This window comes from Bos mutus, chromosome 9, assembly GCF_027580195.1.
Source record: "Bos mutus isolate GX-2022 chromosome 9, NWIPB_WYAK_1.1, whole genome shotgun sequence".
Classification (NCBI taxonomy): Eukaryota; Metazoa; Chordata; class Mammalia; order Artiodactyla; family Bovidae; genus Bos; species Bos mutus.
In genome coordinates this window covers 60,878,515-60,892,881 of record NC_091625.1, presented here as the reverse complement: position 1 = coordinate 60,892,881, position 14,367 = coordinate 60,878,515, and the positions used below count along the sequence as shown (strand labels likewise).

Below are 14,367 nucleotides of genomic sequence, written 5' to 3'. Positions count from 1 at the left end.
TTTAATATGCTGTCTAGGTTGGTCATAACTTTTCTTCCAAGGAGTAAGCATCTTTTCATTTCATGGCTGCAATCACCATATGCAGTGATTTTGGGGCCCCAAAAAATAAAGTCAGCCACTGTTTCCCCATCTATTTGCCATGAAGTGATGGGACCAGATGCCATGATCTTCGTTTTCTGAATGTTGAGCTTTAAGCCAACTTTTTCACTCTCCTCTTTCACTTTCATCAAGAGGCTCTTTAGTTCTTCTTCACTTTCTACCATAAGGGTGGTGTCATCTGCATATCTGAGGTTATTGATATTCTTCCCAGCAATCTTGATTCCAGCTTGTGCTTCCTCCAGCCCAGCATTTCTCATGATGTACTCTGCATCTAAGTTAAATAAGCAGGGTGACAATATACAGCCTTGATATACTCCTTTTCCTATTTGGAACCAGTCTATTGTTCCATGTCCAGTTCTAACTGTTGCTTCCTGACCTGCATACAGGTTTCTCAAGACGCAGGTCAGGTGGTCTGGTATTCCCATCTCTTTCCGAATTTTCCACAGTTTATTGTGATCCACACAGTCAAAGGCTTTGGCATAGTCAATAAAGCAGAAATAGATGTTTTTCTGGAACTCTCTTGCTTTTTCGATGATCCAATGGATGTTGGCAATTTGATCTCTGGTTCCTCTGTCTTTTCTAAAACCAGCTTGAACATCTGGAAGTTCACGGTTCACGTATTGCTGAAGCCTGGCTTGGAGAATTTTGAGCATTACTTTACTAGCGTGTGAGATGAGTGCAATTGTGCGGTAGTTTGAGCATTCTTTGGCATTGCCTTTCTTTGGGAGTGGAATGAAAACTGACCTTTTCCACTCACTGCTGAGTTTTCCAAATTTGCTGGCATATTGAGTGCAGCACTTTCACAGCATCATCTTTCAGGATTTGAAATAGCTCAATTGGAATTCCATCACCTCCACTAGCTTTGTTTACAGTGATGCTTCCTAAGGCCCATTTGACTTCATATTCCAGAATGTCCGGCTCTAGGTGAGTGTGAGTGATCACACCATTGTGTTTATTTGGGTTGTGATCTTTTTTGTACAGTTCTGTGTATTCTTGCCACCTCTTCTTAATATCTTTTGCTTCTGTTAGGTCCACACCATTTCGGTCCTTTATCAAGCCCATCTTTGCATGAAATGTTCCCTTGGTATCTCTCATTTTCTTGAAGAGATCTCTAGACTTTCCCATTCTGTTTTCCTCTATTTCTTTGCATTGATCGCTGAGGAAGGCTTTCTTATCTCTCCTTGCTATTCTTTGGAACTCTGCATTCAAATGGGTATATCTTTCCTTTTCTCCTTTGCTTTGCACTTCTCTTCTTTTTACAGCTATTTGTAAGGCCTCCTCCTCTGAAGGACACACCAAAATTACAACTATTAACAGAGACAATGTTGATGAGAAAGACCAAAACCTGCCAGAAAAGACCTTCCATAAGACAGAAAGAAGGAATCACAAGACAGGTAGGAGGGGTAGAGTTGCAGTACAGTGGAGACCCATACTCTTGGGTGAGCAACCCATAAATGGGAGAGCAATTACAACTGCAAAGGTTCTCTTCAAGGGAAGAGGGAACTGAGCCCCACATCAGTCTCCCCAGCCTGAGAGTCCTGCACGGGAAAGATGAGGCCCCAGAAAATGTGGCTTTGAAGGCCAGTGGTGTTTACTTTTGGGAGACCCAGAGGGCTCTGGAAAATACAGACTCCACTCTTATAGGGCACACATAAAGTTTCACCTGCTCTGGGACCCAGTGCAGAAGCAGTAATCTGAAAGGAGCCCGGGTCAGACCCACTTGCCAGTCTTGGAGAGTCTCCCAGAGAGGCAGGAGGAAACTAGAACTCATTCTGGGAACACAGACCCTGGTCGCAGCCATTTTGGGGTGCTCATTCTACCATGTGGATGTTAGTGCTGGCAAGAAATTTTGGACTCCTCCCTCTAGTTTATTAGCCTCAGAACTCTACCCGTCCCCCCTCATTAGCCTGAGGCACCAGTACTGGGATGTTACGCCTAGCAACTGCCTGGGGCTGTGTCCCCGCCCACCAGCAGTCAGGCTGCCTTAAGAGCCCCTGAACCCACAGCTTCCCAGGACATGGTCCTGTCCAACAGAGGACCCAGCTCCTGGCCCCATACACCAGTCACAGGAGCTCAACCTGGGACTCTCAGGGCCCTGCAGCCAGAGACTCCCAGACCTGGCTCCACTCACTGGTAGGCGGACAAAGACCCAGGAACACCAGAGTCCTGCAGCCTGCCATGGCAGGACCTGGTCAACCCACCAGCAGTCCAATACTAGCTCTGGGACCCCTGAGTCCTGTAGCTAGAGACCCCAGGACCTGGATTGGCTTGCTGTAGTGAGAACCAGTCCTGGGATTTCCTAGACCCCAACCCCATCCACCAGAGTGTGGACATAAGGCCTAGGACCACAGTCCCACAGCCTGCCTCCTCAGGACATGGCCAACACACCAGCCCTAGGACACCTGGACTCCAGACTCTAGCCTTGCCCACCAGCAGGCCAACTCCAGCTCTGGGACACCTTGGGTCCCAATCCAGGGTCCTGGGATCCAGGGCCATCTCCTGTGGGCTGACAGAAGCTTTGGGACCTCCCAGGGCTCCACAGCCAGAGCATCTGGGAGCTAGTGCTACCCACCAGGAGCTGGCACTAGCCCTGGGCCCTGGGCCCACTCACCATCAGGTTAGTATCAGCTCTGAGATACCCGACTCCTTAGCCAGCCACTCCAGGATTCAGCCCTACTTAACCAGTGGCCAGCACCAGCTTTGGGACGTGTTAGCACCCGTGTCAGGAACTGGCCCCTCCCACCAGCACTAAATTTGGGGATACTAGCCCCACAACCACCCATCCCAGAATCCAACTTTGCCATCTGTGTGCCTGCGTTAGCTCCAAGACTTACTGGGGTTCTCCAGCCAGTTCACGAGCCAGACCCTATATAAGGCAGGGCCTGACCATCAAGCAGACTGGAAGCCAGCCATGCCTACCAGGCCGCCCCTAGTAATCAGCCCACCACAAAAGGGGGAATCCCTAGACCATGTAGCCTGGTGGCCAGAGGGGAGTGCACTACTTGGACACATAAGAAATCCCCTAAAAAGGCCAATTCTCCAAGGTCAGGAAACAAAACCAACCTAGAAGGTACGTAGAAGTAAACCCAGCAAATTAGGCAGAATGAGGCAATAGAAAACATGTTCTAAATGAAGGAACAAGTTAAAACCCCAGAAGGAGAACATAAGTGAAGTGGAGATAGGCGATCTACCTGAGAAAGAGTTCAAGGTAATGGTGTTAAAGATTATCAAAGAACTCGAGAGGAGAACGGATGGACAGAGTGAGAAGTCAGATTTTAACAGAGAGTTAGAAAATAAAAGAGAAGCACCAGAGATGAAAAATATAATAACTGAAATGAAAAATACATTAGAAGGGAGACTTCCCTGGCAGTCTAGTGGTTAAGATACCCAGCTTCCACTGCAGGGGGGCTGGGTTCAGTCCCTGATCGGGGAACTAAGATCCCACATGCTATGAGGAGAGGCCAGAAAAAAAAAAAATTAGAAGGAATCAGTAGTAGTATAGATAACACAGAGGAACATGTCACTGAGCTGGAAGATAGAGTAATAGAAATCATTGAAGCTGAGCAAAAAAAAAAAAAAAAAAAAGGATAAAAAGAAATGAAGACAGTTCAAGAGACTTCTGGGACAACATCAAGTATGTTAATACTCCCATTATAGGGGTCCCAGGAGGAGGAGAGAGAAAGAGAAAAGGGAGAGAGCATATTTGAATAAAAAGAGCAAAAAACTTCCCTAACCTGGGACAGGAAATAGATATTCAAGTCTGGGAATTAGAGAGTCCCAAACAGAATCAATCCAAAGACAAAAATTGTATAACATCACTTATATGTGGAATCCAAAAAATAAAACAAATGAATGAATATAACAAACCAGAAACAGACTCACAGATACAGAGAACAAACTAGTGGTTACTGGGGCGAGGAATGGGGGAGGGGCAAGATGGAGTACGGGATTAAGAGGTACAAACTATTAATACTACATATAAAATAAATAAATTACAAGGATATATTATACAGCACAGGGAACAGAGCGAATGAATATTTTGTAATAACTTTACATGGCGTATAAACTATAAAAATTTTGAATCACTATGTTGTACACCTATTGGTGAATTCAGAAGTTATGTCATATTCAGAGGATCCCAGGAAAGGTGTCTCAGGATATTTCAAGAGATAAAGCTTCATTCGAAAGGGAACTTGGGTTTTACTTCTCTCTGTCCTCACCTTTCTTTCTGCATGAAAACTGGCTTTCTGTGCTTCTCCCACCAGATGGCAGGAGATGGCTGCCTCACCTTTGAGGCCCAGTGACAGTGGGCTCAGGTTCTGGATCTAGACTATCCAGGTTCAAATCCTGGCTCCAACACTAATCAGCTGTGTGACTTGGATCAAGAAATTTAACCTCTCTGTGCCTTGATTTCCTCATCTCTCAACTGTTGTTAATGTTATATACCTCAATAGGATTGTGCTTAGTCGCTCAATCATGTCTGACTTTTTGCGACCCCATGGACTGTAGCCCCCCAGGCTCCTCTGTCCATGGGGATTCTCCAAGCAAAAATACTAGAGTGGGCTGCCATGCCCTCCTCCAGAGGATCTTTCCAACCCAGGGATCGAACCTAGGTCTCCCGCATTGCAGGCGGATTCTTTACTGTCTGAGCTACCAGGGAAGCCTTGCCTTTAAAAGTGAGCACTATATAAGTTTTAACTATTATCTTTGATTCCTAGGCAAGAAAATCTGGTTGGGGGACTTCCTGGCAGTCTAGTGGGTAAGACTCTGCCTTCCAATGCAGGGGTATGGGTTTGATCCCTGGTCAGGGAACTAAGGTCCTATATGCAGTGAGGTGTGCCCAGAATTCAATGGGAATTTGCTGTATGGGTCAGGAAACTCAAACAGGGGCTCTGTATCAACCTAGAGGGGTGGGATGGGGAAGGAGATGGGAGGGAGGTTCAAAAGGAAGGGGATATATGTATATCTATGGCTGATTCATGTTGAGGTTTGACAGAAAACAGCAAAATTCTGTAAAGCAATTATCCTTCAATAAAAAATAAATTAATTAAGACAAACAAAAAAAAGAGGCACTTGACTGTCAAAGTTTTATAAGTTGGGAAATTGATTACATGATTTACCCATGGTCACACACTCATTTTTCTACTGGGTAGTTGATCTTTATGATAATGATTAACAGAATCTTCTTATACATATATATAAAAAAATCTTACTGAGTTTGGGCCAGTGGTCCACTCCTAATGACCCAATCCTACTTCACACAGTCCTATATATGCTACTCCTTCAGGGCACATATCTCAGCTCTAATTGAGCATTTGATTGAGGACTGGATTTACCACTAGACCTCAGGACCACTGCTTGTGCTCACTGTTTTGTTCTCAGCGCCTAACACAGCAGTCAGAATCTCTACATACACCATTTACGTTGTATTTTCTGTGCACTATGGTAGCCCGATGGTGGTCCAGTTTCAACAAATATGCTGAGTGAACGGTCCAAGCCATTAGGGTGGAGGGTGTAGCTAGTGGCTGCAAAGGCTACCTTCATGAGTGGGGAGGCAGTTCTGAGCAAAAGGAGATAAGCTCAACAGAAACTTCCAAATAGACCTACTATTTGCTTCACATGGCCAGGCACAGGGAATACAAAGTCAAACAAATGTCAGGCAGAGATTGTGGGTGGCATCATCCCCTGTCACTCTGTCCTTTAGTTTGATATCCCTAAGTGTTCTTTTTTTTTTTTAAATTTTATTTTATTTTTAAACTTTACAATATTGTATTAGTTTTGCCAAATCCTAAGTGTTCTTGAGGATCAACACAGCCACTGAAGGAAGCCCAGGTACAGAGGCTGAATCATGATTGTTTACCCTGGGTATGATAATCACCCCCTCATTTCTGGGATCCAGTTGTGATTAAGGACATGTAAGGAGAAATAAATTTAAGGGGCAGCTAAGAAGAGTTTGTTCCCAAATTAAAACACAATGGGAAGCGCTGTCCCTTTTTCCTGGTTAGATGTCAAGCCAAAAACAAAAGCCAGTAATGAGGTGGTACAGTAGCATAATAAAGAATCTAGGCCCAGATATTTTATTATGTAAGTTTTTACATGTTTAAACTGCTCTAGATAAGCATGCTCTTTCTTGCAGCCAAACACTTTTTAACTGATAAACACAGTCCCTTTACCTTCATAACTGAAAGTGAGCGAGAGAGACAAATCAGATAATCAGTAGCTTAAGATCAGAAACTCAAAGGATGCCCACTACCAACACTCTTCTTCCACAGGGTACTGTAAGTGTTTAATTGCCTCATAAGATAGGAAAAAAGACAACAGGATTGTGACACTAAAAGCATGTACTATCCATAAAAGAAAAAATACAAAATTAAAAACTTTTTCTCAGCAAAGAGTCTGTTAAGAGAACGAGTGGAGTAAAATATTCTTAAACCACATATCTGACATGGGACTTAACGTCTAGAATATGTAAAGAATTTTCAAAACTCAACAGTAAAAAAAAAATTCCAATTAGGAAATAGGCAAAAGACATGAAGACATGTTTCACCAAAGGTGTGGCAGATAAGCACATGAAAAGATGTGCAGACTTTCAGCTTCCAGTATTGACCAAAATGAGCAATCCAAAGGGAAAGAGACAAGGCATCTTTTTGTATACCTTTTAGAAGACGGAAGTCATTCCTCTGGCCACATCCATGTGAATCTACAAGAAAGGTGATGTTGTAGACATCAAGGGAATGAACCTTGTTCAAAAAGGGAATGCCCCACAAAGGTTCCCAATGGCAAGACTGGAACAGTCATGCTGAGTGTTACCCAGCATGCTGTTGGCATTATTGTAAATAAACAGGTTAATGGCAAGATTCTTGCCGACAGAATTAATGTATGTATTGAACATATTATGCAACCCATGAGTTGAGATAGCTTCTTGAAGTATGTGAAGGAAAATGATCAGAAAAAGAAGGAAGCCAGAGAAAAGGGTATTTAGGTTCCACTGAAATTTCAGCCTGCTCCACCCAGAGAGGCATACTTTGTGGGAAGCAATGGAAAGGAACCTGAGCTGCTGGAACCCATTTGCTATGAATTCAAAACTCAGGGTCTATTTGCAAACATAAGATGAATAAAGAAGATGTGGTACATAGATACAACAGAATATTACTCAGCCAAAGAAAGGAATGAAATTGGGTCATTTGTAGAGATATGGATAGACCTAGAGTCTGTCATTAGCAGAGTGAAGTGAGTCACAAAAGCAGATATCGTATATTAACACATATATATGAAATCTAGAAAAATGGTTCACATGAACCTACTTGCAGAGCATGAATAGAAACACAGACATAGCAACACAGGTGGGGAAGGGGAGGGTGGGACGAGCTAGGAGAGTGGCACTGACATATACTCACTACCCTGCATAAAACAGATCGATAGTGGGGAGCTGCTGCATAACACAAGACGCTCAGCTCAGGGCTCTGTGATGACCTAGAGGGGTGGGAGGGAGGCTCGAGAGGGAGGGCATATATGTGTACACAGAGCTAATTCACTTCGTTGTACAGCAGAAAGTAACACAACACTGTAAAGCAATTATATTCCAATTCAAAAAACACATAGGTTTTTCAGGGTGGATGTGACCAGCATAGGGATAGGAAAATGTAACAAAACAGAGCACCTAAAACTGACCCATAGATATTTGGAAACCATTATAAGATAGTTCTGGCACTGCGAATGAGAGGAGAAATTGAATTTCAGATGGAATGTGAAAAGCAAAACTTTATAACTTTCAGAAGAAAATATGGGAAAATGTTTTTATATCCTTGGAGCCAAGAAGGATTTCTCAAAACCCATAAATTAGGGCAAAAGACATGAGAAATTAACAAAAGAGAAAACAAGAAGAGTTAGCAAACATTAAAGATGAACAATTATACCTATAATTGGAGAAATGCAAATCACAGTATTTGATACAAATCTGTATTTGAAATACAAATCACAATAAGAAATCATTTCACACCCACAGGAAAAACAAGCACTGGCAGAGATGTAGAGCCAGGGGACTTTCATACATCACTGCAGGAATTAAAATTGGTACAACTGATTCAGAAAACCATTGGCATTACCTAGTCTGTAAATTTGAACATACTCGTACCTTAAGACCCAACCATTCCACTTCCAAATATGTATCTTAAAAACTCTTGCACACATACCTCAGAAGAAATATTTAGGAATGTTCATAGCAACACTGTGCAAAAGCAAAAACTGGGACAATGCCCAACACACTGTCTGAAAGTAACCTGGGCAAAGAAACTATGATATCTTCTCTCAATGAAATACCACATAACAGAGGAACTGAATAGTTGAATCTCAGAAACAGAATGCTAAGTGAAAAAAAGCAAGCTGAACTAGAATGGTGAAGAATGATTCCACTTAGAAAAAAGTTCAAAAACAGGCAAAACTGAACAGTGTAGTATTTAGGGCTACATATATTTGTGGTAAGAGAATTATTAACACAGAATTATGGATGGCCGTTTCCTTTGGAAGACAAAGAGGGTATGATTGTAGAGGGGGCATGTATGAATTTTCTTGAGTGGGAAGGCTTAGCAAGGGCAGTTTCAGGAATGGAAGGCAGAATGGTGGTCTGAAGGACCAATTGCAGCTAGTGATACAAAAGAAATCTAGTGTGGTCAGCTCGTTAAAGAAATGTTGCTGGTAATAGGAGCCAATTAGTTGGTTAGATGGCAATGGCACCCTACTCCAGTACTCTTGCCTGGAAAATCCCATGGGTGGAGGAGCCTGGTAGGCTGCAGTCCATGGGGTGGCCAAGAGTCAGACACGACTGAGTGACTTCACTTTCACTTTTCACTTTCATGCACTGGAGAAGGAAATGGCAACCCACTCCAGTGTTCTTGCCTGGAGAATCCCAGCGACGGGGGAGCCTGGGGGGCTGCCGTCTCTGGGGTCGCACAGAGTCAGACACGACTGAAGCGACTTAGCAGCAGCAGCAGCAGCAGTTGGTTAGATGGCATCACTCACTCAATAGATTTGAACTACAGCAAACTCCAGGAGATAGTGGAGAACAGGGAAGCCTGGCGTGCAGCAGTCCATGAGTTTGCAAAGAGTGGTACATGACTTAGCAACTGAACAAGAACAATACTCTAACAAAGTAGTGAAAGCTATCATTGGTAGAGCCAAATTTTTCCTCAGGAAGCAGGAGAAGGTAGTGAGGTGGATGTGTGAGGTTGGCTGTGATGGAACTGGACAGAGGGGCAGAACAAAGTTGTAGGCTGCCAGCCTTCCTCACACACAGGGAGCTTTAGGATTCTCCTTTCATGAGATGCCCAAAGACCGTGTGTCCACTTGGAAATAAGCAAGCATGATCTCCAAACAGCTCACCCACTGTCTGCTTTGGCTCTCATGAGGCCCCTCTGCCAGGAATTCCCATTAATTAGGTGAACTCCAGGAGTTGGTGATGGACAGGGAGGCCTGGCGTGCTGCGATTCATGGGATCGAAAAGAGTCAGACACGACTGAGCGACTGAACTGAATTGAACTGAAGGTCTGGGAAGAACTGCAGACCAGTCAGCTCCCAGGAGCATTCGAATGTCTTACAGACTGGATTCTGTTCCTTTCAGCAAGATTAATGTGTGATTGCTCTGACTGCCCACGAATGCAACTTCAAACTCCATCTCATCTCCACTCTGTGGTGATCTCATAAAAGCCTCCTGGAGGAATGGAGCACTCTGTATCTCTGGATGTTTATTCAATGGACTAGCTTGGAAAAGCCTTTAATCTGGAAAAGTGTAAGAAAGAAACAGTCACACTGAAAGGTAACGGGTACTTTGACCTTGGGGGATCACCTAGCCCTCACTGGTGACCTACCTGGAGAGAAATTCAGAGCTGATGGGCAAGGAAAAGAAATGTATTCTTCTAATAGCTCGTGATGGGGAATGACAGGGATGGGGACAAATCTGAAGAAGGCCAAAGGACTTCAGAAGAGAGATTTCACATCTTGCCGAGTAAAATTCTAGTTATGACTTTGGGATTGGGGAAGTTCAGAAGTTGGAAGAAAATCAGTCACTTACTCTTCCCTGGTGTGCAGTACTGCTTAGATTCATTCTGATTGATGTTTCCTGAAGGAGAGAGGGAGACACATATCTTAAGAAAACATAGGAGATCATCACGTTTCTTTTCCCCAGGTCTATTTCAGAGGGAATACGAAAAAGAATCCGGTTAAAATTAAGCTCAGGTAAGCCGGAAACTCCATTCTGGGGTTTCACCTCCCTCTCCATCTCCCTGTGTTCAGAGAGTAGATACCTGTCATGCTTCTTCAAAAGGTTGAATGAGATCCTTCCTACTCATTCATAGATTCATTCAGCAATAATTTATTGAGCGCTCGCTGTGTTCAGGGAACTCTTCTAGACACGGAAGAAGTAACTGAAAAATAGACAAAAAACAGACCGAGTTAGTGTGTAAAGCGTGATTTGAATATAGGAGGCTGGACCGTTCAATGCTTCCTATTTCATTAAAAGATGCTTCCGAGAAGCTACTAACCGACAAGCTGTTTGGAATAAAGGCTTCCTTTCTTCTCTTCAGCTTTCTAATGAATCTGGATCTTTCATCATTGTTGTCTAGCTTCCGTTGAGACATCTCAGCTAAGTGAACTACGAATACATTGAAATACACACTTGGCCACAGGTTGAAGGATGGTTTCTCCTCCCGAATTCCCTCTCCCTCCTAACAAACCTGGCAACCTGTGCTCCGAAAACCTCACCCAATTGCATGCCCTGGCTCCTCTCCCTCTTGATAAGGAGGCCTCTCGGCAGGCGCCGAAGGCGCGGCGGCCGGGCAGGGAGCTGGCTGCAGAGCGAGGCCAGCGGGAGGGCTGGGGGGCCCCACCTCGCCCCGGGCCGCCGCCGCGCCCGAACCGGCCGCTGCGGGGCGCTGCGGCCCCAGCCTCCGAGCGCGGGCGGGCGGGGCGGAGGGCCGAGCGGGCGGCGGGCGAGGCGGCTCGGCCACAGGTAACCTGCGGAGCGGCGAGCGCAGCCCGGCGAGCGTCGGCAGGAGGCGGCGGCGCTGGGCGGCGCCGAGGCCCAGGGGCCGCCGGAGCCAGCGAAAACCCGTGCCCACCGAATCCCCTCGCCTCCCACCCTGTCGTCAGCATCGGACCCTGCGGCGCGGAGAGAAAGGTACTGTGTGACCTCGCCGGGTCCTTTCCAGACCTCTCTTTCTCCAGGGGCTGGCGCCCCCTCCTCCCGGTGTGTGTGTGGGGGGCTCTGATCCGGGGAGGACGATGTCGCGGATGGGGGCTCCCCCAGATTGCTGTCTGTTTGGGGGAGAGTCCCAGACCCAGCGCGATGCCGCCTTTCTTGCGGCCTCCCGGGAAGCCGTCGCCTGAGGTTGGGAGGGGGGGAGTCCTCCCCTGGGCACCTCCCTTGTCGCTTTCCTTCATTTGCTTCCCTAGAATATAGAACTTGGGGGAGGGGGCAGAGAACTTTCTTGCCTTTGCACGTCCCCTTCCTCTTGCTCCAGTGAGCTGAAAGAGTTTGTAGAAAGTGGTGGTGGTGGTCGGGGTGTGTGTTTGAGGGGAACAGGGGTCCCCAGGTATTCCGGACGCGGAGACCCGCTAGTCTTGGGGCGTAAAAGGAGGGTCTCCTCTGGTCGCCAGCGGCCCCCGCCGTCCCCGGGCCTGCGGTCGGCTTCGGAGTGACTGGACTTGGCTGGGACGTGCCTGCAGCCTGGTCCCTTCCCTCACCCCTTCGAGGACCGCAAAGGGGCGCAGGCGTCGGACCGTGGGGACTATTCTGCCCGGGGGAGCTCCGTTCTGGCATTAAGCTCTGTAAGGAGTTAGCAAGTGGCATGTCCCAGAGCTCGAGGAAGCGAGCACGTTGTTTGGTCTGAATTGAGACATCAGTTCACCGACACTTGTCTTGGAAATTTCGGTGTGGTGCTTCCGGTAGATTTGAGGAGGGGGAGGGGAAGTGGCGTCTATTGCTTGTTACCAGAGAGGAGCTTCAATTTCCTAAAGCAGGTCAAGCATGTTTTCCCTAAAGCGTGGTGAGATGGTGCAAGCGGTCGTGGAAGAAGTTCCCTTTGGGGTTATGAGACTAAGTCTTGATGCGTCTTGTTAGGTTGTGTGACTTTGGAAAATTCACTTTTTTAAGCCTCGGGTAAACTGGGTGTATTTGTACATAACCTGGTAGTACTGTTGTAGAAATTAAATGTAAGTGAAAAGCTTGGCATAGAGCTCTTGAACGTTGGGCATCCTTTCTGTGAGCCTGTGGATGAAGATAGTCATTTCACGTTTAGGTAACATCTACTAGGCCAGTGTTAGTGGGAAGAACTTGGGCAATGAATACAAACACACCTGGGTCCATGGTGGTCCCACAGTGTACTGCTGGTCTCTGGGGGAAGGGGGTCCCATCCTTAAAATAGCAATAGCAGCCTTGGTTCTCCTGGTGTCCTACCTTCTGACTACACTTGTTTATCTTCCATCATCCTTAGCAGCTGCTTAATATATTGTAAATGAAGAATTTTTAAAAAAATTAAAGATCCTAATTAGAAGAGTTTTCTGCACTCTAGATCATAAATGAGGAGGGGAGAGAGGAAGAAGGTGGAAAGGAATAAGAGCCCAGGAAAACAACTGATGGCACATTGGGAGATATAAACCAAAGGTGATAACAAAATGCCAGTTTGTTAACTCCTGGTTCAGTGGTGGCACCAAAAATTAACCTTCGCTTCTCACTCAGACCCATGAGCCTCTCCAGAGCCCCTCCAGATAAGTACATAATCCAAGTAAAAGCAGACAGTTTGCTTAGAGACAACTCTGCTTAGAGACAAGGCACACATCCAGCTCCCAGGGCACGCACATGCTGAAATTCTGGGGCCGCCACTCTGAACTATAGCGTGCATTCAGAAAGCAACAAACGGAGAAGTACAAATTAAAAAATAAGAACAGAAGACACACCCAGGTAGCTGAAGAACCAGAGCATCCTTAGAAACTTGCAGCCCTAAGCACTCCTCCCCATGGCATTCCACTTCTCTTTTATCTCCCAGAGGAACCACTAGTCTGGCTTTTGTGTTTATTTCCCCATTGCTTTTCACACTGAGTATCTGATATGAGAAACTCTGTGGAAGGCAAGTTTCTAAATAACCATTTTCACGGGAACCTGGAGCCTGTAGAACTTAAAAGCAGGATATTGAGAGTAAGATGCAAACCACAAAAAAGCTGAAAGTATCAAAGTGCTGGGGTGAGCAGCCCCCGGTTTTGTTGGCAAGGCTCCGCGGGTGTGTTCTGTCTGTATAGGGGAGGCCCAGTCTCTTCAAACATAGCTTGGAGGCTATAATTTTGAAAGCTTTGCTTGAGTCTCTAAGAATTGGAAAAACAGTAATTTGCATGCATGTGTTTTAGAAGTCTTTAAAAAAAATACCAATTAACCAGAGGACATTGTATTGGGATTTGAAGGATTAAGCCAACTGAGAGTGACCTTTAAAAACGGTTTTAACCTAAATTCTTCTTTTTCTGGTTGTGATGTTTGTGTTCGGGACTTTTAAGTTATTTCTTTGGGTTGACTAACAGCTCTCCTCCGTGAATCGTACACATTCAGTCACTTATTGGGTAATCAGAGATTCCTAAACTTGGTTTATGGTGCCTTTTGTATCTCAGTAATTTTTTCACAGTGCCCCTAGTTTTTGGTAGCTAGTAAGTAGTTAGGTTGAAATAACGTAATACGTATTTACATCCTAACAACATAGAAGCTGTTTGAAGGAAAATGACACACATAAACTAAGAGAAAAAAATTCATATCATTCTTAAACAACCAGTTTCAAATGGGATGTGTGTGTGTGTGTGCTCGAGGGATCTGATTGGATCCCACTCTCATTTCCCGTCCCACATTAATTTTTCTGCAGCACTCGCTTTTTATCACAGCAACCACTGAAAACCCATGCTTTGCAGAGATACAGTGTCATTGGTGGGAATGTGATAGGATCTGATTTGGAAACTGTGAACTCCACCAGCCTGTAGGTGCAACGTCCAGCGTGTTGAGTACGCTGTTTCCCTTGAAATTTTCAGAAATCCTGAGTTGTCCCTGTGAATTTGCTACAGCACTCCCAGTGCCTTGGTGAACAGTTGAGGAATTGTTGGTCTAAGATAAAACCTGCTTCCCAGGAGAGACCAGTTAACTAAGGAAGGTGTCTGCCTGAAAAAGCCCCAGGTTAAGCTTCTGTGTGGGTTTCCCAGGTGGCTCAGTGGGTAAAGAATCTGCCTGCACTGTAGGAGATGCCG

General features: G+C 45.5%; 1 protein-coding gene and 1 pseudogene across 4 annotated transcripts in view; both read left to right on the top strand.

Annotated features, from left to right (window-relative positions):
* The first annotated feature begins 6,710 nt into the window (after positions 1-6,710).
* LOC138989146 (large ribosomal subunit protein eL21-like) lies at positions 6,711-7,213 on the top strand (annotated as a pseudogene).
* A 3,850-nt stretch (positions 7,214-11,063) lies between these two features.
* Positions 11,064-14,367, top strand: part of ANKRD6 (ankyrin repeat domain 6) — a 182,362-nt gene continuing 179,058 nt past the window's right edge. For all 4 annotated transcript variants that reach the window (XM_070376600.1, XM_005889286.2, XM_070376601.1 and 1 more), the window contains exon 1: positions 11,064-11,269. The gene's annotated coding sequence lies outside the window, so the exon portion shown is untranslated. The remainder of the gene's footprint in view (positions 11,270-14,367) is intronic.